This window comes from Strix uralensis, chromosome 8 (genome assembly GCF_047716275.1).
Source record: "Strix uralensis isolate ZFMK-TIS-50842 chromosome 8, bStrUra1, whole genome shotgun sequence".
NCBI classification, from domain to species: Eukaryota; Metazoa; Chordata; class Aves; order Strigiformes; family Strigidae; genus Strix; species Strix uralensis.
Genome location: NC_133979.1, coordinates 27,755,372 through 27,782,084, shown reverse-complemented (window position 1 = coordinate 27,782,084; position 26,713 = coordinate 27,755,372). Strand labels below are relative to the sequence as shown.

At 52.3% G+C, this 26,713-nt stretch overlaps 1 protein-coding gene across 1 annotated transcript in view; it reads left to right on the top strand.

Annotated features, from left to right (window-relative positions):
* Positions 1 to 1,227: 1,227 nt before the first annotated feature.
* TMEM121 (transmembrane protein 121) overlaps positions 1,228 to 26,713 on the top strand; it is a 41,281-nt gene continuing 15,795 nt past the window's right edge. The window contains exon 1 of the mRNA XM_074876802.1: positions 1,228 to 1,368. The gene's annotated coding sequence lies outside the window, so the exon portion shown is untranslated. The remainder of the gene's footprint in view (positions 1,369 to 26,713) is intronic.

Here is a 26,713-nt window from a genome sequence, read left to right as displayed (position 1 = left end):
TTGCATCCCTCTGCCCTTCACCTTTCAGTGCTGCACGTCCTGGGTGATGAAGACAGAGCCAGTTCTCCTGGATCACTGGACCTGCACCCCTGGAAACACTCAAACTGAGACTGGATGTCTGGGACAGGACTCGCCACACGTCAGCCGCTGCTGTCAAAAGCCAAGGTCTGTGGAGCTGAGATTTCTAGTGGCATCAGTTCCCACCCCTGTCACCCGCACACAAAGCCCACCTATGGCAGGGTGACCTCGGTGCTGCTGGGGTCAGAGCTGCCACAGCGATGTCCCTGGTGAAGCATCGTACCTGTGGCTGGGCAGGGCTGGGAGAGGTAGGAAGGCAGGGGCAGGAGTGGGGACTGGAAAACTGATCCTGAGACAGGGTGTGTGACTGGCCTGGGCTTCCCATGGGATGGTGCGGGACCTCTGCTATGGGGGGACAGGCTACAGGGTGGGGGAAAGGACTGGGCAGCCCCCTCCCCATTTTCCAGCAGACGGAGTTCTGGGCACTGGGGCTGATCACAGCTCCCCAGGATGGTGACAGGGAGTCCTGGGCTCTGGCTCTGGCACTGAGATCAGCTCCAGGGGTTGGGGCTGAGGGCTCCGGGGCTCTAGGACCGACGGCAGCCCCCGGGGATGGGGATGGAGACGGGGAGCTGCAGGCAGGGCTTCTGGGCTCTGATGTCGCCCTCAGGTCCCAGGGATGGGGACGGGTGTCCCGAAGTCTGGGACCCGTCCCAGCCCCCAGCCACACGGGGACGCGATCCCGGAGGACGCGTTGCTCTCGGGTGCCGGGAACGGGGACGGGGGTCCCCGGCCGCAGGATGGCGGTGGAGGAAACCCCAGCTCCCGGGAACGGGGGTGTCCCGGGGGAACGGGGGTGTCCCGGGGGACGGGGCTGCGCCGGGGTCCTGCGGGCAGAGTGGTGGGCTCGGGGGGGGGGCGGTCCCAGCCCCCGCCGGGCGGCGGCCAGTCCCCCCCGCCGCGGCGCGGAGGGGGCGGTGGGGACGCCCCCCCCCCCCCCCGCCTCCCGCCGCACCGGCGCACCGCCCCGCCGCCCGCCCCCTGCGCGCCTCCCGCGGACGGCGGAGCGCGGCGCGGGGCCGCGGGGCCGGCGGCGGGCGGCGAGCGGCGGCGGGGCGGCCCGCAGCCCCCGACGGCAGCGGCGGCGATGCGGCGAGGCGGGGCGGGGGGCGGCCAGGCGGGGCGGGGGGCGGCGCGGCGGGGGCGGCGGGCGCCGCGGGGCTGAGCGGCGGGCGGCCGGGGCTCCGCGGCCCCGGGGAGCGGGGAGCAGCCGCCCGCCCGCCCTCCCGGCGCCGCACCCGGCACACGGATTTACGGCGCGGACTGCAGCCTCTGGAGCGGCCCCCGCAGGTAAGGCACCGCCGGCAGCACCGGGGGTCCCCGCAGCCCCCGCGGCGCGGCGCGGCTCCGCTCCGAGCATCCCCCCCTGCGTTCGCGCCTCGCCGGGCTCCGGACGCGGCACAAGTTTCCCCCGTTGCGGTCCCACCGGGCACCGGCTCCCTCCACAACCCCCCTCCGCCGCTCCGCTATCGGTTGCTGCAGGGATGGGGTGCCCCGGGCTGCGCCCCCCCCCCTCCCCCCTTCGCCAGCCGCTCGCCCTCCCCTCCGCTCCCCACTGCGCCCCCCCGGCGGGGGAGCGGCGGGGGCGCGGCGGGGGCCGGGGTCCCTCCCGGGCAGCGCCGCGCACCGGCCGGCCGCAGTGGCGGGGGGTGCCGGGGGGCTGCGGCCAACGCGCCCCCCAGAAGGAGGGTGGGCGGCCAGGTCGCGGCGGGGGGAGCGGAGCCGGGTGCTGGGGCTGATGCGGGAGAAGCCTCTGTTGCTTTTGGACCAAACTTGGCTGCGGGAAACCTGCCCTCAGCCCTGCAGCCCCGGGGTGGGACCCGTGGGACGGGGGTGTCCCCGAAGGGCATGCCCTGAGCCTCCTGCTGCTCGGGGTGACGGGTGCCTCTCCTCGGCCGGTGGCCGTCCCGGTCTCAGGGATGCTCTCCGGCTAGGCCTCAGCCGGAGGATGCGAGAACCGCCCTTTGGTCTGTGTCCTCCCCAGGGAAAGCCCCCTCCAGCCCTCCTCGCAGCGGGGCCGAGGGTCGGGGGGCTCGCCTTGCGGGCTGGGGGTGCTCCCGGTCTCCGCGTTGGACACCCTTCGCCTTTGCAGCCAGCCTCAGAAAGCGAGCGTGGGAGAGGTGGCATTGCCTGTGGGAGAGGTGGCAGAGCCCGCGGGAGGGGTGGCAGAACCCGGCTGTCACCGCACACCCCGGGGCACGGGGAGGAGGTCGTCCCTCCCCTGGGGATGCTGAACGGGTCCTGAGTGGAACCTTCCCCTCTCCTACCCCGGTAGCGCTGCCCCCCTGCAGACCTGATGTGCATGGGAGAACGTGGGTACTGCTGGGGGTCCAGCCTCCCTGGAGCTGTCGAGTGTGGATTTTACTTGGGGTGACTTTCCTGCGCCTGGAATATCCCGGTTTGCAGCCTTTTCCCCCTTTTTCCTGCACGGTGGCAGACTGTCACCATCCGTCGGGCAGACAGGCTGTGCAGCTGAGCCGTGACTTCCCGTGGGTGTGTGTGGGGTATCGATCCGTGGCTCCGCCAGAACCCATGGGGAAGTTGTGCTCAGCTTGGCACATCACCCTGGGGAGCCTGATCCGATGCTCCTGAGCCAGAGGGGGGTCAGATCTGGAGTCCTCACTCCAGACATGCTACTGTCATACTTCTCATCGGGCAGCAGGGCAGCTGGCACGAGGGTTTAGGTGTCCCATGGTGGTTTATGCCAGGAATCTGGATGCCTCTTTAGCTGTCAGCTGCCTTCACCTGGGCCCGCTGTAATGCCCAGTCCCGGTACCATCCCCTCCACATCTCCCAGGCTTGCTGAGCCTGAGTCCTGGGTAGTTCCTTGATCTGCCAGTGCTGACGCTGTGCCAGGCTGCATTCTGGCTGCGGGATGTCCCCTCCGTGGCCGCACATCACAGGTGGCCCTTGCCTTCTCCCCCGGGTGCCTGCTGGATGCAGAGGGTGCCCTGGGTTCATCTGCAAGAATGGATGTGAGTGCAGGAGTCTGATCACTGCGTGCAAAATCCTCCTCCAGAATTCCCTTTCTCCTGAGCGTCACCAGCATAAGATGAAATAAGCGCAGATCCTGCAGTTTTAGGGCTCTCTACAGGTTTTGCTGCAACGAACAGTAGAACGGGCTGAATATAAAATGGGTTTTTCTCTGTTTCCCAATGCAAAGCTTTTGCCGTCAGAATGAAAACAGATGTTTGGCTGCCTGTTTAAGCCAGTTTTACAGAAAACTGCCTCTGGTTAAGACACTAGCAGTACTAGGATCTCCAGACCCGTCCTGTTTAGCTCCGTGACTTCAAAGACTGCCTGAGCGTAACTGTTCTTAAACTCCCCTGGACCTGGCAGAGCCAGGGTTGCTGCCAGAGAGGTATCCCCCTGCTCCCTTTAAAAAATAATAAGGGAAATAAATACAAAACACCGTGCAAATGCCAGAAGAGGGTTTCAGAGCAGTGAGCTGAGGAAGAGAGCGTGGCTTGGCACAGCGTTGCGGGTTGGAGCTCTAGTCTGGAGCTGAGTCCCCGACACGGTGTCCCCGTGTCCCCATCCGGCTCTGGGTGCCCTGCAATGCGCTGCAGGCATGCTGAGGAGCTCTTCAAAGGAAACCCACGGGAGGATCCGGGCCCTAGCTCCTCTGCCGCCTTGCAGTGCATGAAAAAGTGGTGGCAGCAGCGGGATATCCCCCAGGAGCGCCGTGTACACATACCAACCTGGGAGACAGCCTGGCTTATTCAGTTGTTTAGCACATAGATCCAGAGAGAGAGTGTTTTCCTATGCCTGTTTTACTGCTTTAACAAATTGATAGATTGCTGCTGATATTTTGCTATGGGCCACCTAAAACACAGCCCGTGCACTGTGGTGGAGCTCATCATCTTGCTGGTTTTCTTGTAGCTACTCAGACCATAACACTGCCCAGGGGTGGTGGCAGGAGGGGGGTGCAAGTCCTGCCGCAGGCTCAGGGTGTCCCCATTTGTGCACAGGGGTACAGAGCAAGCTTGCGCTGGCCCCGAGAACCACAGCAGGGCTCTGCTGAATCACAGCTACCTGGGTGCTCCCTCTGCCTTCACAGGTTGCTGCTGGTGCTCTGAGAAGTAGCTTCGTGTGTAAATGGGGATTTCTTCAAAACTTCTGGGACGAGCAGCTGGCAACGGAATAGCTCTGTGGCAAAAATGTGTGTGTATGTGTGTGTGAACTCCGGTCTAAAAGGGAGAGGGAAAACATCCAGAGTTACGGAACTAATGCAAATGGAGTTGGCTTTCATCTCTCCCTGCAGCATCCTTTGTGGAAGGCATTTGCATTTCCCCAAAGTCAGTTCTTCCCTACCTGTCCCTCAAGCAAATCCAGAGCTATAAAGGAGAGGAAAGCCTTTTCACAAGGTGAGGGGTGGCTCTCCAGATCGGGGGGGAGGTGAACTCAAAATATTTGCGAAGGAAAGCTCTTATTTTAAGGCAGCAACTCTGGACAGCGCAGAGGATTGCACAGGCAGACAGTGGTGTGCCCCACTATTGAGCGCAGGGAGGGGGAGTATTCTGGGGCTCCTACCGGGCCACCACATGCAGGTGACCCATCCGGGAGGGGGACGGTGGGGTTCACGCATGCCTCTGACCTCCCCCTGCCACAACCATGGAAAGCCACCAGGACGTGCTCCTGCGAGCAGGTGCTCAGAGCGGTCCAGCATCACCCTGTTTAGATGTGCTGGGACACCCCTGTGGCTGCCATCTAACAGCCACCTGCCCTGGGGTGCCCAGCTGTCCTCTCCCCCCACCCCCCCCAAGTGGTGCTGGGAGCTGCTGGGGCTGGGGGCTGCGAACAGCTCCCGGGTGGACTGCTGCCATTTCAGGGGAAGCCTCCAGCTCAGCAGAGACACAAACAAAACAGGATTTCATGATCGCTCTAGCAATAGCTATTAGCTATGCTAAAAGGATTAACAGCTCTGCAGGACTCATCAAGTGTTTAAAACATAACTCAAGCATCAAAGAAGGCTCTTACAGGCTCACATTTTCACATCAAGTAACTCTGAAAATTCCTATCCAACTTAATTAAAACATCCACTCCGCTTGTTAAAAGCAAAAAAACAAAGGCCTTTTCTCGTTAAGCACCAAGCCATTTTGAAGAGCCGAGTTTACAGAAAAGTATGCAGACTTCTTTGTTAAGGAATCACCTTTGTGAAAGTCTCCTGTCCCCAGACCACTGTGGCTGATTAATCTCAAGCTTTCCAAAAAGGAAATAAATATGTTTTTTTCTTTTTTTTTTTTTTTTCCTGGCTAGGGACCACAGAAGAAAGATGAAAAAGTGAGAAGAGCTTTGTACAGAAAGTTAGATAAGAGGGTGGGGGAGTGTCAAAACCAGACCTATAATAGGAAACAAGCCACTGAAGTGCTGGTGAAAGTACCTTTCATCTTGGAGGCTCCAAAGTGCTGTGCAGTGCATGAATACACACAAGAGCTGGAAAATAATTGACAACAACCAGCATCATGAGATGAAGTCACCACCTTTGCTGGCAGCAGAGTCACCACAGGCAGGTCACCGGCTCACTCGCCATCAGTCCCTGACTGCCCCTCTGCTTGCTTTGCTTGAGGGATTTGTCACTGGTGGTGTGAGCTGGCGCAGCCGGGCTATTCTGCAAGACCCCAGGCCAAAGTTTTAGGTGCTGTACTTGTGTGACATTTACATGAGGACGTGTGGTCCTGAGCTGGCCCGGCATGGCCGAGGTGTGATGGTGCTAATCAGCCTCTTCCCTCACGTGGTTGGTCCCGGGCAGCATCACCATCATCTCCCATAGGGTCGTGATTTAATTCTCCTTCTCTGTGATGTGCCCAGTCTCGGTGATATTGGGTCATCCCCAGGCTTCAGCATATATCCTTCCTGACACTCTCACCCTCCTCTGCCTCAGAGGCTTTAGTTATTTCAGGTGCCGTAAAATAGGGAGAGGCTCCCCCTGTATGAGTTATAATTGGCATGGTGTCACTGGAGCTATGTGACACACTATTTAAACTTAGTAAATACTTTTTTGACATCCATAGAGGCCTTGAACATTTTAGGATTTCATCCCATTTTGTTAATTTTGTTGGTTTTGATCAATAATGAAGTAGCAACCCTCCAAAAAGGATTAAATAGCTCCTTTCTTTCTTCTCATTTATGGGTGAGTTTGATTTCTTCCTCTTCACACTGTCCTGTGTGGTCAGAGGGTACGTGGAAGGTCAGTGCTGAGAAATGCCGTCAGGAGCAGAGCTGCTCCTGCTGCATATTCCTGAGAAGATTTGCAGCACACCTTGCCTCTTTCCTTCCCCCTTGGCCATTTTCTCAAGGCAGATTGTAGGACTTGAGCAAACAGCCTCCCACCCCTGGGTACCCTCTGGGCTGCTCCTGGGGACCTGCCACGCTCTGGCGCTGGGGACAGCAAGCTGCAGTCATGCCGGGCTGGTGGCATGGGAAGGTATGTAAGCACAGACTTTATGCCCGTGCACTCAGCGCACGGTTGGGATGTGAAATGCAGGAATTAGGAGGTAGACAGGGTTTTTACATCAAGTGTTTATAGCACCTTCCTCGCTTTGTGTCTAGACATAGCTATAAACGAGGGAGAGGGCTATTACCTAGGAATAAAACTACTGAAACCAGCCCTGGAGAGCTTGCCACTGTATTTCCAAGGAACTGGGAGATTCCTTATGATTAATGTAACAATATCGGAGGCTATAAACTCACCACAGTTGGTTACTGAGTCAGGGGACACACTTACAATGTACCTGCCACTTGCAGCTTAGACTAAGCATTAACTATGGTCTCTCGCCAGCCCTTGGCCATTCCTAGGGCTGCCGCTTGCTTACAGATCATGGGTTCAGTTCAAATGACTCCACCAACTGCAATGGCCTAATAAAACAGCCCAGTGATCACCAAGGTATAATTTCTTATTGCAGCGTGGACCAGCGGTGGTGTGGAGGAGAGGAGAGGCCGTGAGCAGAGTCCGGACTATGTAGCTCGCTGGAAAACTCTGCCTTCACACCGGCTTTCAGGCAGGGAAAGCAGGAGCACATGCGTGGGCAGCCTGTGCCACCACTGACCGCTCCGAGCGGTGCCGTGGGTGTGTGTGTGCGTGGTAGTGTGGCGGGGGCCTTCAAGCACCTGTGCAGATGGCAAACGCCTGGCATCTGAACCCAGAAACCCATTCCAGGCCTGACTTGCAAGATCACGCCCAGTAAATAGTGGTGGAAGAAGTTAGACTGCAGGGATCTCATTTTTTTGGATGCAAATTCTTTTCTCTGATCTCTGCTTCTATGGTGTCCAGCACAGCAGGGTCTCAGTCTCTGCCTAAGGCTTTGCAATACTGTTACAGCATCGCAAAAGTAATAAAGAAGAGGGTGGACTCCCTGGAAAAATACTATGAAGCAAAGCACTGACATGCTCTTGACAGCAAGAGCACAAAAACTTATTTTTTCAGCTAAGAAAAAGGTCTGAATGATGGAGCGTAGTGCCAGGGGATGTCTCTTCTGAGCCCTCGGTTGAAGGACTGTCATTAGAGGATGAAAATGGTGATGGAAAGGGTCACCTGATGGTTGGGACCTGTTGGGACCTGCTAGCCCATGGCTGACCTGCCTTCTGAGGGAGGAAGGATGGGGAGGAGCTGCAGTGCAAGCGGTTGGTGCAGGAGGCAGCAAGTGGGCAAGTTGGGTCAGCACCTTTGTGTCTGCAGAAGATGCTCCCCAAGTTAGGTTTCCTCCCTAGATTGTGCGCTGTGTCCAGGCTTTGTCCCCCCCGGGAGTTTTCTTATGCCATGCATTCAAGATTAGGAGGCCCTTGGGCAATATGGGCCTCATAAGTACCTAAGATCTATTAAAAGCTGCTCTTCTCATTTGACTCCATAAAGAAAACCATTGGGAATACAGCGACGCTTCTTGGATGTGAGTAAATATTGGCCTTGAATGAAGTCACTGATAATGGGAGATAAGTTATCAACAGCTGTTTAACCTAATATTACTTCCATACAAGATAACACTGAGCTTTTGCAAGAGGTTAATAACTAGATGCAGAACCCAACACTGCATACAAAGACACCTGACAAACTGCAGGCTTAATTTTTCCCCTGGCGCTTTATTACAGCTGAAGGAGCACGTAGCAGGGAAATGTGCTGGTGGGTCAGGCCTGGCTCTGGCAGCAGCCAAAGGTGATGCTGTTGAGCACACGGCTCTGTGCAGGGACCTGGGGGACAAGCATGTTTCCCTGTGGGTCGAGCTCCTCCAGATCAGAGGGGCTGGGATGACATCGTTATATGGTTATATTAGCAGAGCTTTTGCTGCTGCTAATCAGGCTTGAATCCCTGTGCTGGGCAGTGCCTGTATTGCACATCCAAGCACAGTGACCATGGAGCAAAGAGTGAAGGAAGGTAGGTTATACCTGCCATTAATACAGATATTTGGGAGACAGTGTCGAAACACAAAGTGTGCATCAGTTGTAGATCACAAGATCCCCACGAAAGAGAATGCAGCTGATCCCATACAGGATTTTAGCCCACAGTTATGGGTATATTTTCCACATCATCTTAGATGGCTACTGGTTTCTGGTATGTCTGTTACAGCCTGCTGTTGGACCTGTAATTCCACAGGGTTTTTAGAAAGACGAGGTTGGCAAGGGCCAGAAGCACTCAGGGAGATTGGAAAGGCTCTGCTAGTGAGCAGCGTTTGGCTCTGCAGCCAGCTGCACACACCAGACTTCTCCGCAGAAGGGCTTCTCCCTTGGCATTACCCAAAGAGTAGGGCTGAGGCGGAGATGTCTCCAGCCACCTTCCCACCACCGCCATGTAGGACTACACTGGCTATTTTAATTTTGTTCCTCTCACTTGATCCCGGTCACGGATGCTGTAGCCTTTCAGCGCTCAGCTTCACAGGTCTGAGCCGTCTGCTAAGGGAAGGGCTGGGGTGGGATGCAGAGGGAGTGGACCACCGCCTGGTCCCCTCTGCCTGCAGGAGCCACAGGGCTTCTCAGTGCTTTCCCTGAGCATCAGGCGGACACGAGGTCACCAGTGTTAATGCCCGACTGGGATGTGCCTTAGATGTCTCTGCAGACACTGATCAGCTTGACCGAGCCCTCAGCGGAGGCTCCTGGCAGGAGCTGGGCGGGCTTTCAGTGCTCCTGGCTCCTAGCCCCTGCTTTATCCAGCAGACCACACTGCTGCTCAACAAAGCTGGCTGCAGATGCTAGGACGGCAGCTGCAATCCTATTGATCCCTGTGGGGATGATGAGCCCAAATGAAGACCCTTGGGAAATCAGCACAGAATATAAAAATCTGGCAGCAAAGCAGAGGCTCGGACTGTGACAGCTCTGCAGATAAACTCGTGTGAGAGCCCAGCTGTGCAGAGCATCCACAGAGAGCCTGCTTTGAATGCACATTTGATTCTCAGGATACATAAGGAAATCTTCATCTCTTCCCACGAGCCCCTCACACCTTTCCCTTCTCCCAGAGGAAGCATCTGGAAGCAGATCCAGGTCCCTGCACCCATGGAGGGGACCAGTCCTCAGTTACCCTGGGGCCAAGTGGTTCTTTTGCAAGTTGTGAGACTGGAGGGAACAAACAGACAAGCACCTTGGAAAGATGCTCTTTCCAAACCTCCCACAGTCTCAGGTCTGGGAGGGTCAGAGAAACACTGTGGCCCCCAAAATGAAAAGTCTCTCCATTTCCTACCACCGCAACAGCTGTTGCACAGGTAGATGGGGACATGTGCATTTGCAGGCCATGCTGCACTCCTGGCGTTTAAATCTTGTCTATTGAAATAGCTGGGCATAGGGGCTGTGTGCGCCTGAAGGCACAGTGGCCTTGCTCAGGTGGGTAGTAGAAAGCTGCTGCACTACCCAGTGTGTTATGAGCTTTGGGTAGTTGCTTTTGGGCTGGCCCTGTTAAATAGTTCATAGCATTACCTGCTTAGGCAAGTGCATCTCTGGGGTTTTGCTAGTAACTCCGGTTAAGAAGAAAGATGCTATTATTAATCCTTGTATGTGGCTGCTTTTTCCCAACTCAAGCATTTCAGCTGAACTTTTCCACCCTGTGCTGTTTGCAAACCACGCAGTGTGCGAGCATGCCCTTGCCCTTCCCACACATGAGACCGAGCAAGATAGCAAACAAATTGCAGGTCCCTGGTTGTCCTTAGCAATTAGCAGATAGCTCAGGCTGCCAGTTGCCGCTGCCCTGGTATGGCTTTTCTGTTCCCTGTGGGTTCATTTCTGCAACAGCAGCAGAGCTGGCCGATTTAGGTTAGCCTTTCTATAGCACCCCTGTCTTTGTACATCATTTACATTGCAAGGTGAAAGGGTAGTCTGATAGAAACTTTATTATTAAAGATCCTGAGTTCTTGCCTTATCAAAGTCAGGACAGTCTGGGTTGACCCCTGTGGACTTGTATGCCTGCATTTAAAAAGCACAAGAAATTCCTGTAGATCTGCTGGCAGCACATAAGCTATTTCCTCGTGCTAAGGCTGGGCAAGTTCTGCATCCAAGCAACTGCTCCCTGCTGTGGGCTGTAACCTTGCGATTCTCTTCCAGAGCTGGATTTGAAGCTCCTGCTGCAGTTTACCTCTGCGAGCAAGATCCTGGCTGGCAACAGCTTCCCTGGTTTTCTGCATTTCCAGGAGAACCTGCTGCGTAGTGGTTCTGCCAATCAACACCTCCTCTTGCCCCGTGCAGTCTGCGTGCCTGCACTTCTTCCCAATCTGCTGGTACTGCACACCCTGGTGCTAATGAAGCTTTCATTGCTGTTACATGTCCTTTTCCCGGGCAGCTTCCACATAATTAATTTACCTGTGGAGCCATTGGCTCCTATTTTAAAGCTTTCTTTTAATCCCTTTGCAAAATATCCAGCTTTTGATTTGCTCTTGTTTGAATTCCCCTGATTATCTTAAATTTTGCTGAGCATGACCGCTGGTTTTCAGTGTGCGACACAGCAGTAAGCCACCTAGGGCTTCTCGGCATGGGGAGCCTCTTCCTTCTGCTCCTCCCCATCCCTTTGGCAGTTACAGTGATACAATCACTGGTTCGTTCAGTTCTTATTTCCCTGATAGAAATCAATCTCATGTTTTCTTTGGTTTCTCCTTTGATTTCTTAGCTTTTGTGATATTCCCATGTTTTCTGAAGTTACACAACTCATCCCACCTAACAGCCAGCCAATTTTTTGCCTCACATAGCATCGTGTGCCCCGGGACTTCAGGCAGTCCTTGTGCCTCCATGGCTCAGGATGGAGGTCATGGTGGGGCTTAATTACCTCTTAATTAAATCTGCCCTCCTGTGTAACCTGTCTTTGGCAGTGAAGCCTTGCAGTCCTATGCAGACCTGGCCTCAAATTCACTGGAAGAGAGGAGCGTTGCTTTGAACTCCCTCTTCACACCCAAGTCTAGCAGGGGGAGTATAGGAAATTTACAGTTGCAGAACTTTGCAAAGTTGCACTGTGCTCGATTTCCTTGCAAAAGCAAAATAAACCATCCAGGGAAGAGGGAAGAAAGAATAGAGGAAAATGCAGCAGACATCAAAGGAGAAAAAGGGGAGAACTGGCACCCTTAATGTGAATTTGGGGAGAATTTATGAACATGAAGTCAAATAATCATAAAGCTTGGGTAGTTTAGGTCACATTATTGGGACTCATTGTTCTTCATTAACCTTCCAGCCATCCGGGTTCAGGTGTCAGCTCAACATCAAACCACAGCCAATCAAAACTTCATCTGTTTGAAAAATTGCTGTAAAATTGGGTTTTCAGGTGACTGAATGTGATTTTATGAGGCACCTGCCTTCTGCAATACTGTTAAATCATTCAAGATCAAAAATCTGAAAACAGATATTTGGGCCTGAAATCCGGTACTGGGCTCCAGCCAAAAAGAGCTGATAAAAATGCTGTTGCATTTATTTGTAAGTGAGGAGTCTGTTTTTCTGCATGTGCCACAGGGGCTTTCTTCCCCCTGCTTCCCCAGAGAGGTGGGGCAGGATCCAGGCACTGCCTTACCCGGAGAGCAACATAGAAAGCAACTTTGATTATTTCCACAGTGCATAACCTAATTTTTCAGCTGTCTCTGCTGGGGATGCTCTCCCCTGTCATGGTGGGACAGGAGTGTGCAGGGAGAGAGTAAGAAAGACACCGCTGAGCTGGGAAGGATGGCTGACTCGAGCAGCTCTGGAATGAGGGTTGTCCATCACGGCCGTTTCTTTGGTTGGGAGAAAAAGTGGAAGTGGGTCCAGAGAGTGAAAGAGGCTTTCCCAGAATAGCTACGACTTAGCAGGGACTGAAAGAGACACGCCATGCAAGTCCCAGGTCTGCTGTTTTATTTCTGCCTTGCCCCTCTGGAATATAGAAATTACTGCTGGAATGACAGAGGTATCAGATGAAAACTGCCGAGTGAGATGTTACTTACGGTGGATGCCGTGTGAGGACTGCCCATCTTGGAAGATGTGGTAGAAGCCTGGGAGAGCAACCCGGCTGCAGGCAGAGTGACTGAGTTTGGATCAGGTGCTTATGCCACCAAGGCACCCCTGAGCAAGGGCTTTTGGTTCTGCAGTGGCCTCCTACAAAATTTGTAGCCGCTGTACAGCGCGGGGTGGCTGACCACACTTTTACATTACATTCACAGCAGAGTGACCTGCTTGGATCGAGTCGTAGCCAAAATGTATGTAGTCAGGTGTGCAATGTTCTTGTAGCATCCTGGAAACTTGGTGGGACCCTGTCACTGAATGCATGCCTGATGCATGACTGCGGGGAGTTAAGGGCCCCTCCTAAATCTTGCAGCCTGGCCTTATGCTGCTGCTCGGCGCTGAACGGGACGAGCTCTGCCTGTCTCCAGCAGCGTGTGGGTCCTTTGGTGGCTGTTGCTGTAAAGATCGTAGGGGACCCTTCAGTTGTATCAGCAAGTACAAATGCAAAATCCCACCAGTAGCTTCTACTGGTGTTCTGTATCACGTTACCTGGTTTAATATAAAGTGTCTGCAAGCCATCGCTGAGCAGGAATTCATTGTCAGCCAGCTGTCAAGCTTAATTGGGTTGTCCTGTAAAATATCTTGCATATAAGTAAATCAAAAAGAGTGGGGCCCATAAAAGGGCCAGCATGTGGCACATTCATGTTATTTATAGGCTTCTCTGTGGTGCTCATCACCATGGCAGCTATGAAGGTCGATGCTGACAGTTGTAAGGAAATGCCACATATGTTTTAAAAAAGCCACGTGTATGAAATAAAGCAGGACTTAAGCATTCTGATGGAGCTGGGAGGCAAGGGTGCTGTGTCCTGCACAGAGCCCCCAGCCCCACAACAGCAGGATGGGTGGGGAAGGGGACATGGCAGGTGATAGTGTGTCTGTGGGCTGAGGGCATCTGGGGTTGTAGAGCCCACAGCCCTGGTGCCCTAGGTGCTGCGTCCTGCCATCTCCTTGGAAAAGCTGGGAATAAAACCCAACTCCCATTCTCTGTGTCCTCTGTGCTGGGGCTGGCCCAAAGCCCCATCCTTCCTTCTTCCAGCCTGAGTTTATTCATTGCCAGTTTATCCTCATCTGTTCTTGTGACAGCACTGTCCTTTGGCTTATGGCCCTGCTGTGTTTTGCAGTGCTGATCCTGCCTTGCCAGGCTGGTGAGAGGCGTTTGTGCGGGGTGTGCAGCCCATGAAGCATGGCATGACACAGCGTGGCATGACACAGTGTGGCTCAGCAACCACGGACGGTGGCCCAGCAACCCCAGCCAAGTGCATTCCTGGGCTGGCTGGGGCTGCCAACAGCCCCTGCTGAAGTTGAGGCCAAAGGGCCCAAAAGTACCCACATGGAGGAGGCTGTAGATCCCTTCATCCAGTTTCTCCTCTTCAGGATGAAGCCCTCATTTACCAGCCTGTTTTTCATACCTTTCTGTTTAATTGTACTGAAGCCAGTGGTGGTTGCTCACTCCAAGCTTACTTTCTACAGCTGGCTTTTTTATAATGTTTTTTCTACTTAAAAAACAAACAAAAGCAGCATCTCCTCATGTCAGTCCTGTAATTGGCAGGTAAAAAGCCTGCTCTAGCCACATCCAAGCAGAACTGCTTTGAGCATCTATGCCTCAGTCTCTGCCTGGAAAGCAGCCTCTTGCAAAGCAGTATCAGTCCCAGCAGTATTGCTGTCTCCAGCAGTATTGCTGTCTCCAGCAGCATTGCTCCAAAATTACTCCCAGGGAGATGTATAGCAAACCCTCAGTGTGGTCCTTTAATTCCAAAACTACCTGGTCTCTCAGCTGGCACCAGTGGTCCCAGTTCCTCCATATACCTGGTCAGGCTCTTTCTCTCAGTGGATACATCTCCATCTTCCCGCTTGCATGAGGGTGTTTCTTTCCCTTGGGGTGTCACAGCTCAGCCTTGACCTTAGAAACCCAGGAATTCTAAGCCAGTCCTTCATGGATATCTCTCTCCTTGTGAGAAACTCTCTCTATAAACCCAAATCTTTCTTCTCCTTAGCTAGCTGTGTCTTTTCCATCTTTTGTCAGGAGATTTTTTCTAAGGACTGGCAGAGGCCTCTTGAAGAGGGCTGTTTCTCAGCAGCTTCCCTGGTGCATGCAGTGCCTTTCCTGTCATCCTTGCTCCTCTGCAGCAGAAATCAAACCGTGCCCATTTTCCCCTCACATGGGGATAAGTGGGTGCTTCTTCTCCTCGTGTTTGTGTCCCCTTGCTCTCCATGGGCAGCCTTAGCTCCCTGGCTCCCACTGGTCATGGACCTTTTGTTTCCATGAAATAAATGCCATATCCCCACAACAGCCACCTGCAGGCTCAGGTAACTGCTCCCAACCCTGCGCCTGAGCCGCAGCGAGGACACATTCCTCACTGTGACAGGAAAGCCCCAGGGAGCATAAAAGTAATTGTTAAAGTCACTATTTCTGCCTGTTGATGGTAACCATAATTCTGTTCCTGCAGGAGCATGGGGGTTCATACGTATATGTTTGTAAGCGTTCAATTTATGCTTTCTTAATAACAGTAAGTGCCTTTGCCAAAGGCATTTGGTTAAAGAGCTGCAGTAAATAAACTGGGAATTTTTTCTGGGGAAAGAGAAGTCATAGGCTGTCCTGGAGTTTATACAACTGCTCCACTAACATTTACTGCCCTGTCACTTACTGTTAGTCCCACGGACACGATGGGTCCTGCTCTTAGAAATGAGTCCACGTGGGTGATGAATGCTAGGTAGCTGGTGCAATGCTTTCTCTGGCTCCTACAACTCCATTCAAGAGCTCTTCATGCAGAGCAAATACATAGGGTCTCTTTTTGCTCTAAGACTTATATGCTTATTAAGCTTTCTGCAGTGGAAAAAAGATTGCAAGGCAATTCAGCTTGCTAGCTAGGTCATGAATCCATGTGTATGTTATGAATGGCAACGATATGCATGTGCCCTGGGCTTTACAATCATATCAAGCAGTAATACAAGTGAGGATGAAAATAAATCTTAATACCAACTGCCCTACATGAAGCAAATACTTATTTTACATAAAACCTAATTTTAGAACGTCAAGACTGTAGCTGATCCACTTTGTCTCACCATGACTTAGCATAATGACATACATATAGATATGCATATATACATATATATAAAAATATATATATTTGTAAACACGCTCTTTTTTTCCCTATTTTTTTTGTCTGAATGTAAGCGCCCCAAGAGCCAGCACTTGCGCTCTCGGTGGGGATTCTGCATGCTAGCAATCCTTCTCTTCCTCGCCTGGGCACGGGGAAGGCAGCATGGGCGCCTGGCCCTGCCATCTTAACATGCAGTTGGTGTTATTTCTTTGGGCAGCAGCAGCTGGGAAATGCCAAAGCATGGCTTTAACACTGACTTCCAGCATCGCTGGGATCAACGCGCTGCCCTGAGTAAAACGAAACACTGACGGGCATCAGGCCCTGGGGATGCTGGCAGGGGATGCTGCCTGCAGCCCTGCCTCCCTCGCCTGCCGCAGCTGTAGTGATCTCAGCTCTGGCAAAACAGCAGCCTCGAAATGTGCTGTAGCACGGGATTAAACAGTTTGCATGGCCTTTGTCTGATACCCACAGAGAGCGTTCGGGGAATGCCAGAGATTTCGAGGGAATGCCCCAAGGGAGTCAGGATGTACTCAGGTTATCAAGTGCTCTGGAAAAAGTAGAAGAGAGTTTTGCTTTTCAGAAAAAAAAAAAAAAAAAAAGTACTTTTCAGCATTATGCTTTCCTGCATCCTCCCTGTGCTGAGTGTCTGAGTTAATTTATGCAGCTATATTAACTTTCACTTCACCTTTCAGTGGTGTTTCCTTCCCCTGCACACACTTCCTCCAGTGGCGAGGCTGGGGTGCGGGGCTGGGGACCCCTACGGTTGTATTAAGAGCCCTGCGATCCTCACGGCTGGGAAGGCAGCCAGCTCTCGTGGGGCTGCAGGAGTTTTTTGGCTTGCCTTGGAAGCCAGTGTGAAGCGTCTAGCGCTGGTGGCAGGAGAACAAGGCTCTACACGTGAGCCAAGTGAGTCTTGCAGGCTCAGGAGCCAGCAAGAAAAGCAAAAGACATGGCTTCAGATTCCTTTTTAAGGTATTGCCGTGACTGTGAAGCCACTCATGAAAAATCTGTCGTGGGAGGCCCAGATGCTTGGGACCAGCTGCTGGCGCTTGTGTGAGGTTACATCGCAGTGTGGAGCATCTCTGACGCCCATGGAAACATGTAGGGGTGGGCGGATCCCCCGAAGCTGTGAGGAGGTGCTGTGCTGGGGTGCTGCTCTCCCAGTGAAGGGGACAGGTCTGCCAGAGCCACCCTGAAAGAAAGAGAGAGGTGCTGCTGCCCTGGGAAGGTGCAGTCCTATCTCTCCGCTGGAGGGGCAGAGCAGGTACAGGAGATTAAATGACCTGCTGCTCTTTGTTTATTAAAAGAAAACGGTGTTTCCTGGCAGTGCCACACATCTGACATCTTAATCCATAGAAATGCTGTCAAAATATAAATCAGGAGGAAGTGTTCAAAGCCCCCGGTGCAGGGAGAGGTTCTCCTCCCCCTGCTGCCCTTCTCGCTGGGTGGGAGAGCCCTGGTACCCTGCAGCAGGGTGGATGTGGATGGGGGCTCCCACTGCTGCACCGAGTTGTGGGGAGGTTTGACTGTGCGATGCATCGCTGAGCCCGTTGCTTCTGGCTCAGCCTGAGCAGGTCTGGAAGGAGAAACTGATTGTGATTTAAAGATGTCAGGATCAGGAAATCCATCATGTCCCTCGCTAATCTGCTGCTGTGATTAATTACCCTCACCATTAACTGCCTATTACAAATATACACCTTATTTCCAACCTAAATTAGTCCCCGGGCATGGCTGCGCCACGCGATGGTGCATGGAGGAGCATGCAGGGGCTGAGCGGCAGCGGGGCAGCACAGGCTGCAGGCATGGACACCCACTGCCACGCGTGCACGGCCACTGCCAGCACCCACGGGCCAGGAGCAAGGGGGACGGGAGTCCCCATGACGGACACCCCCAGAGTGGCTCTGCGAGGGAGATGGGAACCCCCCAAAGGGTGGTGCAGGTGTCTGTGGAGGGAGCAGGAAGGGGACAAGGGACGGCACCTTGCCCCAGCCCCTCACAGGAGCATCCTCAGGACCCGCTCACAGAGCAGTACATCACGTACCAGTCCTCTTCCCACGCAGAAGGATCTTCTAGCAAACGTGCGGGAAGTGTCTTGCTCTGGCTCTGAACTAAATTGTGCAGTAAATTAAGCTTGATCTGCATGAAATTTCCTCCACATGTACGTTCTGAGGTGAGCCTGGGAACAGGTTTTATCCAAATTCTCCTGTCTTTTGTCTTTAATTTAAAAAGTTAGAATCTCCTGTAATTGCCTCTGGGCTCGTGGAGAATTGGGGAATACTAGGAAACCCTCCAGTGACTAATTGAATGCCGTATAAATGTTCCGACTGTAAGCAAAGTTCTCTGTCTTGCATTATAAAGATATTTAGGTCCAATTCTGTGCTGGGGTGATAATTTTATGAGGGATTTTCATATCTTTTGGATGCAATATGGAATGGATCATTACCTTTTTTTACACTTAATTGCTTTTATCATCCAGAAATATTCAGTGTTTAATGATAATAAAGCACTTTTGCTAAGGAGGCCAAACACCATATACATTATTGCCTCATGGTGCTATAGTGCACAGCTCCTTGGTACTGTATTTCTGTGTGTTGTCCTCCCCCCTTGACAGAGGGGGATGCTGGGGCCAGGGTAGCAGCAGCTCACCCCAAATCACCATTTGGCCACGAGGGAAGTGCACTTTGGTGTCCAGAGACACAGGCCAGAGCCCCACAGAATTGGGAAATTTTCCCGGTTTCCCTAGCATTCATGTTTCCTGGCGCCTTCCCCACAACAGCCAGCACACAGGTGATGCTTCAGCAGCAGAGGACGAGGTGGCTGAGCTCCTCGGTGCAGGCACTTCTGCATTCTGCTGCCAGGCTCAAAGAGGGGATCAGGAGCGATCTGCCATGTCAGGCATGGAGTTTCTCTTGAATTGGCCAGGTTGCATTGAGCAAAGGAATTTTGCTGTTCTTTGGGCAGCCGGGTTGCCTTCTGGGCTGGGCTGGCACCTCTCTGCCGGCTTTGCTCCTTGGAGGCCGGGATTCAAACCCAGGTACAGATGTTTGCTTACTGTGTTGTCCATAGCTTTCCAAGAATGCATTTTTTTATGGCCTTCTACAGCTTTTAACTAAAAGCACTCACATCATTTATTAATTATTTATTAACTCTTTATAGATGCCACAAGCTCATTGCAGACATCAGTGGAGTCCTACTGACACTTATAAGCTCATCAGCAGACATTGTAATTAATGGCTATAAGCAATCTGCTGACCTGTTGGGCCCTGCAACAATTGATTAACTATTCATTAAAACATCTAGAAATCATTTATGAACCTTTTATAAACTATTTATAAGCGAGCAGGTACAGATTTATTCATTACTGTTCATAGGCTTACAGTGGAGGGACGGAGGGAGCCCTGAGCTGAGACTCCAGCAGCCCAGCTCCACGTAGCAGCAGTCCATGGGAAACGTGCCCAATGTCACAAGAAAGCCTTCATCGTTCTAGTCATTATCCCAAATTACACTGGCTTCCCGCAGGCCTAGGGGGGTCAAGTTTCCTGACGAATGTGGGTTGTTCTCCCAAGGATCAGAAATGACACAGAATGGAGAATTTTCTGCTATTTTGCAGAGTCAGGTAGTTTAGCTAAGTAGGGGCTGGCGAGAATCCAGTAGCAGCTCTTCAATACGCTGTTGGGCTAAACTTAGAGGGGAGGATGAGCAGGCTGGTGTGTTGCTTTGCTTCTAGCAGGATAGGATTAAATTATCCATCCCATTTTCCTTCGTATTAGTATGCAGGGGTATAAAGAGCCAAAGGCAGCAGCTGCCAGCAAAGCCCCGTCGGCTGCTGGGTGCTCTCAGGCGGTGAGCTGATTCCTGGTTAAAATGGGGATGGAGTGCGAGGCTCAGGTTCAGGGCTTGCATCCGAACATGACCCAAGCATGGATTGTTTAGTTAATTTGTTTTTTTTTTTTTTTCCCCCAAACCAGATGAATTTCAAAATGAATAGTGAAAAAAACAAATCTGTTTTCTACTACTTTCAGTGCAGTAGGGGAAGGGAAGGTGGAGTGGCCTTGCTCAGCTTAGACTTCATGAATCTTTTCCATATTCCTGATATGTAGCATTTGTACCAAAAAATGAAGACTTTCCTGGGGACTATCTCTGGTTAGCAGTGCCCAAAATGAGTAACACTGTTTCTCGTTGCGAAGTCCCAAAACATTTACTGATGCTATGGGTTATCTCCAGCCCACAGAAATGTGTATCACTTGACACCGAGGAGCCTCCTTGTCTCTGGGAGCTCACCATCACCGAACAGAAGTTGCAGATATAAACTCCCCATGTGTTGACAGAAGAAATGACGCCTGTAATGGGATCTTAGCATCTACTATCACTTCTAACAGTCCATCTATAATCTTGCCTGCAGCGGATGCTGTCTAGCAAGACATGGGGATAAGTGATGACTTCCTAGGAGCTGGTGTTCGGTGTAGCATGTCTATCAGCTAGCAGAAAGGGGACAGATGTGCCCTGTGTTTGTTGTAAGAGGTTTGTTCTTTCCTTCCTCCTTATCTGCATTGTTTTCTTACTGAAGGTGCTCAGCCGACTGCTGTAGGCCAAACTGTGTATGAACTGGAAGGATGACTCCTTGCTCTGCAGAGAAGGGGATCCCAGCATTAGTGGCAATCTGACAGTGACACATTTGTATGGCGATGAACAGTTAGTTGTGTTTCAAGACCTTGTTTTAATTTGCAGAAGAGGTATATTTATGCACATGTAATTCATTCAATGTAAAGCTGTGTATAGTTATTATTTAGTTATAAACTGGACTATTTCAGGATTTGCACTGGGTGTGCCCTAATCAGTTTAAAGCTGACCTGAGGTCACATTAGTGCAAGCCTGAATCTAGCTGTGCTGTCCCAGTCCTGCCATTGCTCAGGGCCAGAGGCTTTTAGGGTATCCTGTAGGACGTAGCTCACAAACATCATGCAGAATGACATTCGTATTTCAGCTTGGAGGAAAGAAAAGCCAGCTCTCCACAGTCTCTCCTACAAGTACACTTGAGCTATTTTGGAGTACGGCACAAAGAAATTGGCTTTGGGATGGGGGAAGGGAACACAAAGATGCACCCAAATCCATAGCTGGTTCAGTATTCATGTAAGAACACTCAAATCGGCGTGCTTCTCATCCAGCTCTGTCCCAGGACCAGGGGAGGTTTGGAGGGTCAGAGGACCCATCACCGCAGCCAGGAAGCAGGGCTGAGCGCCATGGGGAGAGTGCACCCCCCAGCTCACGCTGCAAGCTGAAGCTGCCCTTATTTCAGAGGGGGGCAAAGAAGTACAGGAGGTGGGGAGCATGTCCTGCCCGGGCCAACTCACTCCATTCCTGCAGCAGGACATCACGGTTTAAGCTACATGTTTAGAAACACCTGACTGTCACTACTGGCAAGATGGCCAGCCACCAGCCCCAGTGTGTCGCATAGTAGGATGATGGCTGTGACACACAAAGGGGGCTGGAAAGAGGAGTTTGGAAATAAGGGAGATCAGGGAAGTGCTGTGGAACTCCCAAGGTGGGAAGAAACCTCCAAAACTTGAGCTGAAGCAAAATGGTGGGGGAAACGGGCCAAAGAACATCTCAGAGAAGCAGGGATATATCCCCGCTGGCCAAGAGCTCCTCTGAGCCCCTCCCTGGGCCAGCACTCATCAGGGAGAGCAGCAGAGTGGGATGGACCTAATGCCGCTAATGGCTGTCCCCAGGGAAGGAAGCAGGAGTGCTGTGGTGTCAGCCAAGAGCAGCCCAGGAAGCCAATCCCTCCTTTGGCAGGAGCCCACAGTCGAGTAAGCAGAAAGTTGAGCTAAGTGATGAACGCCTTGAGCCATGCTCTTATCAGAAGGGGGTCAGGGCTTTGTAGGACATGGCACAAGGTGAAAGGAGCATCCCACCATCCCTGTGTCCTACAGCAATGCACTGGTGGTGGGTGCTGCTTGGCTGGGAGGCTGGGCAGCTTCCTCCCAAAAGCACAGCTCCCCTGAGCAGAGCACCCAAGCTCCAGCCACAGCAGGGAAGGTGGCTCCCCCAGCACCACAAAAGAGAACACTGTCACCCCCAGACCAGTGTGCCCTCCCATTATGCGACAGGAGCAAACACAGCTCAGGCCTGGCTGATTGCAGCAGCATTTGCATTTTGCACTCACTTGGTTCACCAAAGCCTGAAATAGCAGAAATTGCACCAAAATCAGCCCCCAGGGTGCTAGGGATGCTCCATGCCTGGGAAGAGTGAGGAGCTGCTGCTGTTTCGCCTGGAAGAGCTCAGTTGTGGTGGCTTTTATGTCTGAAAGCCATTCCCCAGCCGCACAGACCCAGGTCCTTAATGCCTCTTGTTTTCAGGGTGGGAACACTTGGCAGCTGGTTTTGTGGTGTGTCTTTGCCTGGTGCCTTGTTCCCTTGCACCCTGCCTCAAAGCTTGCCCCACCGGGGCAAGAGGGGCCAGCCAAGCACCAGGTGATGACCAGAGGGTGCGAGGACCCCCCTCTCAATAGCACACTCCTGCTGCATCCCTCAGACAACAGAAGTTTGTGATTTACTGTCCAATATTTGGCCTCCGTGCCCATACCCAGCCCCTCCAGGCTGCTTGTGCCCAGGGAGCAGTGGCTGCACGGGACATGGGGACATCCCTGTAGCGCTGAGCTGAGTGCAGTGGCGGCTACAAGGCACAGGCTTCGCAGTGCTGCTGTGGCAGATGTTAGCTACCTGATTACACAGGAATTAACTACCCAGAGCAGGAGATGGCTTGTTTCATGCAGATATATAAATACAAGGAAACGTTGTGTGGGTCCACAGGGCAGACAAGCACCACTGGAGCTGAGGTGGCAGAGGGTCCCCTGAGTCCCCCCATGCTGGGAGGTGGGCTGCCAGGAATCCTAATGAGAAACAGCTGCCTAATGAGACAAATCAGGCAGGAGGGGACTGTGGTTGTGGGGCATCTTGTGGGAGGGTAGTGGTGTGTTCCGCTGGAGGGTGGCGAAGGGTAAGGCTGATCAAAGGTGGGAGAAGGAAAATGGTTGTGCAAAAATCAGTGCAAAGTGCTCACGTGGTGCTTAGGGAGGTCAGGAGGGCCTCCAGAAACAGGTTTCAGAATGCAAATTAAAATAAAACCTGATTGCAAGTGCACTCACTGTGCCACTGCGGCTCAGCGGTGACCCAGGCTGCAGCAACCCCCCAGTCTCCCCCAGTCTCCCTGCTTGCTTAGCAGGGTTTTGTCATCTCCTGGTTTGTACAGGAGGGGTGCCTGTTGCTCTACAAACAGCAATTTTCCCATGCCTCTTACAGTTGAAAATTCAGTGAGAAACACCTGCCAGAAAGACATTTACCACATTTCACATGTTTTCTCTGAAAAACTGGGAAATGTCTGATCCGTTCCACACTTTATTGCCACTTCCCCAGGGATGAGTTTCCCTCCTGCCAGGGAAGAAGGGGCACCAGTGATGGCTCTGTGGCCACTAGTGGATAGAAAGATCTTTTATTGCTCTTCCCTTTTTCTGACGTTACTTGGGAATGAGGTTTGAATCCTCTTCCCCTGGAACAATGTTTTCTAGCAAACTACACAAAGTGGTGTTTATCTTCTTTATTGTTCCTGAAAAGTCCAAACAGTTTGCTACTTTAAAGTCAATCTAAAGTTAGCAGCAGAGGGGAGGGAAGGAGGGAGAGAAGGCTAAAATAACCCCAGAGATAAAGGACATCTTTCTGGGGCTGAACAAAGCATCTCAGGTTGGCTGCTAACCATTCTTTGCAGTTTTTTATTTTTCTCAAAAACCCAAGTGAAAATAATTAAATGGCAGTCAAACAGAAATAATTTATATTGGATTTTCAGTCTGTCTGCTAGACCAAAAGTAACTTGTCATTCAGACATCCCTAACAGAGCCGTGGCCCTGAGGAGGAGATCTGCTCTCCCTGCCCTGCCCTGGGGATACCCCACATCCCACCCATGCTCCCCTGCCCCCATCCTCCCCGGTGGGGTGCCTGGCTCTGCACCTGCCACAATTTTTGGGTGCTTGGGGGCTGTATAGCATAGGGAGAGCCTCACACTCGCGCATGGCAAGCCTGGAAGTGATGCACACTAATAACTCCGTGTCTGTGACCATGCGGGTCAGTGTTGTGATGTGGAGCTGCTTAACGTAGTCACCGCAATGGGCTGGGGCTGATGCAGTTGTCCCTGTGTCCCGTGTGCGAGATGTGGCGTTAGCCGCTGTGTGTTTGCTTGGCTGTGATCAGCATCAAGAGAGCTTTCCATACACATTTTGATTTAAAATGTGAAAAAAGAGAATGAAAAGTTAGTCCGTTCTGAGCACAGTTAGAAAGAAATTACTTCAAAAGTTCACAATTTGGGGCAAGTCTCCCTTCTTAAAAAAGATGTTTCTAAATTAGCCATTTTGGGTCAGTCTCCATCTGTCATCCTCTGAATATCCTTGTCCGTCCCATTCCACAGTGGGGGGAAAACCAGCTAGCAGTTCTCCCACTCCTAAATAGCATCTTTCAGCAGCTGGCTAAGCTGCAAAATGGATTAGGTTTGCCTTACAGCTCTGTACACAACAATTTCAGGCTTAGACAGAAGTTGCATAGCCTTTCCAAGCAAAACATTTCCCATGAAGCCCCTTCTGGGGATACCAGGGCAGAGAAACCAGTCTCTGGGGCAGCAGCATGCTGGAGATTGGGGAGCAGAGAACACCGAGTGGGAGATCTGCTGTCATGGACAAAGCTAGCACTGAACTTGGGCAGGGCACCCTTTCCTATCATCAGAAATGAGGAGGAAAGGAGTCAGCCCGGAGCCTGGCAGGGACGCTGGTGCTGGGAGCCCGGATCCAGGGCCACATCCCTCCTGGCAGGAGCTAAATTGCTCCTTTTAGGGTAGGAATCAGTTCTGTCACCTGCTGTAGTTGCACTGTCCCACACACAGCATGGCTGGGAAGTGGGTGCAACTGTAGCCCTGTGGATGCACTGGCTGGGAGGCAGCCTCGGAGGGGATGGGAGGCAGCCTCTGCCCTTCACCACACGGGACCACAAGTCTGTTTGTCAGCAGCACAGGCGACGGCCTCAGCTCGGGGATGTTTAATGCCAGCGCAGATGTCAGCGGCACAGGCCACACGGACTCAGCCAGTCATTTTGTGGCCAAAGCGCATTCATCGTGCGCCCTCTCTCTCTTCCTCCCTTCGCAGAGATACCCGAATGGCAAGAGTCTGCTTTTGAGGTTGGAAGTCAGGTTTAGAATTTTAATGATATCCTGTATCCCACAGCCTTTCATTTGGGGAGAAACCACTCTAAATGACCCATTTTTCTTAGTATAATGATAATCATTACCAAGCGGAAAATGAGCACTGAAGCTGGGGACAAATGCAGGCACAGAGTAGATGGGGTGGCTGATTCTGACTGGCAAAACGCTACATGGAGAAATAAACCTTTTGTTCTTAGAAGGAATGTAAAAATGTCTCTAAACATGCATGTAAATTTGTAACAAATAAGTCACCGTGGCTTGAAATGGGAAGCAAGAGAGAGCAGCCATAAATATTTTATCTCCTTGGCAATGAGCTCCAGCACAGCAAATTGTCACATCCTCCTGGGGGAGAGGATGCCGGCTCACGCTGTTGGACGGGGAAGCCGCAGCATCTCCCAATTTCCGTGCAGCCTCCGCACCGAGCACCCTCCTTGCCTGGGATCTGGCAGTGAGGAGCCCGAGAGTTTCCCCACCATCGGGGACAGGGCTCCTGCCTATGCCCACTCCACGGGCTGGTGTGACACATGGCTCCTTCCGAGCAAGGATCCTCAACAAAGATCAATGATTTTGATACTTTTTTTCTTTTTTTTTTATGAAGGTTTTTTTGCAGGAGGAAAAGAATTTCATTAGCAAAGAAAGCTTGAAAAACCAACAGCTCATGCAAGCTAACAGCTCAATCCAATCAGGCCCCAGGGCCAAACAAGCAGCGTACACCTCCTGCATGATGGGGTGCTGCCTAACCCGCAGCTCAGACCCCTGCAGGGGCACCACGTGGGTGTTTTAGCTGGGCCACTGGTGGTGTGAGCTGCACGAGGCATGTGGAAGTGTCCCCAACTGGCTGACACAGCAGAATGGATGCAAAGGAGAGGGTACCAGAGATCCTGGCTGAGATATACAGGTTGTTACTTCAAATCCCCTGTCACATGCTCGCCCCTGCCACCCCAACCCCTTCCCAGCTGCCTTAGTGCTGGCACCCATGCAAGGGGCTGCGGCAGTTCCCAGCACCTCTCGGGTCTGGCTGCCGGGTGGATGGGACCATCGCTGTGTCGCTGCCCAGGAGGCGTGTGGAGGACCTTTGGGAGGGCAACACTGCGGAAACACAAATCCCTCCTGCTGGGAGCTGTGCAGTAGTTCATTAGCAGCATGTGACACAGCATGGGTGATCCTCCTTGTGAAGATGATGAGACCAGAAGCCTTCATCAGAAGCTCCTGGAAGCTCAGATCAAGGCATTTGCAGCCTTGACTCTGTGAGTCTCCAGGCTGTGCTGAAATGGAACCCTGCAGCCACTGGGGCCAGGGACTAGAAGATGCTCCATGGAGCTGAGCCACCACCCTGCCCCTGTGCTTCCAGGTGCTGGAGAAAATTTGGGAACTGGGCTTGGTCACAAGTCTCTGTGTGACCTTGGACGTCCTTCACCTTTAGAGCAGGAGTCAAAGCCCAGCTGCTCGCTGGAGATGGCATTAGGCTGAACACACTGCAGATGAGTGCTGCACGAGGGTATAAACAAAAGGTGTGGAGAGTTGTTCGCGCGATGAAATGCAAGGCACCTCATTTAGTGCCCAGACTTCAGTCTAGAAGTCATCAGCTGCCTCTGACCATGGTGTTCAAGCATCTAAATAATTCAATTAGGTGCGACCCAAGGAAAACCTATAAATGTGTAATTGATTCAGAGAGTGAGTTCTCATCCCAGGTAATTGGTCTCTCCTGGAGCAGCCTGCAGCAGCCCCTTGGCTTGGCTCGTATGCCAAGGATGTAGCTGGTTAGGTCTCTGAGTGATATAAGAAGCCTGGTCTCTGGATGCTGGAATCAAATTAGACACCAGAAAGACAGATTTTATTAGATTTATTAGATGGCTGGTAGAAGG